Source organism: Pseudomyrmex gracilis, unplaced genomic scaffold (genome assembly GCF_002006095.1).
Source record: "Pseudomyrmex gracilis isolate BER0280 unplaced genomic scaffold, ASM200609v1 scaffold_35, whole genome shotgun sequence".
NCBI classification, from domain to species: domain Eukaryota; kingdom Metazoa; phylum Arthropoda; class Insecta; order Hymenoptera; family Formicidae; genus Pseudomyrmex; species Pseudomyrmex gracilis.
The window spans coordinates 471,593-473,367 of NW_018020619.1; the positions used below are offsets into that span (position 1 = coordinate 471,593).

Sequence of the window (1,775 nt, forward strand, 5' to 3'; positions counted from 1 at the left end):
AGATTAATATAAATGTCTATAGAAAAATGTAATTTGTGTTTAGCAAAATAAAATAGAGTTGGAATAATACATATTTACTAAGATCTCTCTCTGTGTTAAGCACAGCTTTTTACAAAACTCGAGAAAATAATATATGTAGGTCGAGCACTTCTCTAGAATGAACAAAACTATTCCACAATAGAACACGTACAATAACGACGCATATTCAATACGTAATGAAAAAAAAAAGTAAATACGAAAGAATATGTTTTACATCTGATTCGCGAGGTTCGATTAAAATTAAACAAAATGAAATTTATAAAATAGGACTTTTTCGCACAACACTTTCTGAAAAAAAAACGCGATATTAAAAAATACAAAGTTTTGTGTTTGTATTTAAATACCGAATGTTGGATTCTCTTTCGATGTAAAATTATCGCGAAACGTGTATAAATGTTAATTTACTGCTTTCAGCAGTTAATCACGCTCACCTTTTAAGTTAAATTAGTTAGTAAATAGTATGCCAAACGAGAACATAGCTGTGTAGGTGCGTGCTCCACCTAAGATACGCGAGAACTACTGAATGTGTATCACGTCTGGAAGTAATAGGAAGTGCCACTATGTGTCCGACTGACAGGTGGAGGAACGTTACTCCACTACTGACCCCCTATAGAAATAATCGATATATGGATGTACATAGCCACGTATGATTAGCTGACACCATACAAATATTTCAGCGTGTGTAGCGTGTGTACATAGACGTGACATTTCGAACAATCATGCGCGTAACATTCGGCGATAACGAGTTCAGAACCAAAAGAGCTTGCCTAAAAAATATAACGAGTTTACGGACAACCGTAAAGAGGATATTTTTTCTCCCGAATTAAGTGATAAATAAAAAAAACATTAATTTCGAAATTGATTGAAACGTCGCAACTTTTTTATTTGCTCCGAAATTCGAGTAAATTGAATCGTGCGCGCTATACAATTTTTTTTTAAAGACAATCGATTGACAATGTTACATAGAAAGGAATTCAAGGAACGTCGAACGTTCGAACGACGTTGTAAAATATTCAAGATACGTCGCGGTAACGTGCGTCGATATAAAGTCGTCGCGATAAATGATATCGGTGAGGTCGGGGGTGACTCCATCTTGCGATACGGCGCGAATACAACAGGTACAAACACAAGACAAACGCAATGTCAAGAATACATAACTTTTATTATTTTACAGATATAACTCAATAATAAAACGTTCCACGTCCCAACTAAGGCTAGAGTTGTCTACGCGTGGAATCGTCGCGATCATTTTATGTGATTTCATGGATTTTTTTTTCTATTTATTTTCGTTATCGTCGATAAGTTATTCAACGACGTTTTAGTTTTTTCATATACAGTTTTGACTCGTAGTATACAATTCAGCTCGCTCCGTCCTGTAAATTGCAACGGCAATTGTTTCGTTAACGTATCGTCACGCAGACTGTCTTGTGCAAGACACACATTTGGCTCGCGCGAGAAATACGTAACGCGCGCAAGTTGCAGAACAGAGGCGCGGGAATCTAACATACATATAATACATAATTGTGGCGATTTAGTTTCTACAAAAGACGCATCTAAAGCTCGATGAGGCATGTACACGGGAAGAAGAAGTGATCTTGGAATGTGCGATACATCACAGCGCGGTTTTGTTTCGGAGAAGAGACGAAGGAAAAGACAGAGATAGATAGAGAGAGAGGAATATGGAAAACAACGAGGCCTGTCTTTGTTTTATCGTCGTTCTTGACTTTGCTCGAAAT

At 36.7% G+C, this 1,775-nt stretch overlaps 1 protein-coding gene across 2 annotated transcripts in view; it reads right to left on the reverse strand.

The window, feature by feature from the left end:
- LOC109852762 (trichohyalin) overlaps positions 1 to 555 on the reverse strand; it is a 3,471-nt gene extending 2,916 nt beyond the window's left edge. Inside the window, exon 1 of one of the 2 annotated variants that reach the window (XM_020424224.1) lies at positions 471 to 555. The gene's annotated coding sequence lies outside the window, so the exon portion shown is untranslated. The remainder of the gene's footprint in view (positions 1 to 470) is intronic. The other variant, XM_020424226.1, reaches the window with a different exon arrangement.
- Between the last annotated feature and the right edge of the window lie 1,220 nt (positions 556 to 1,775).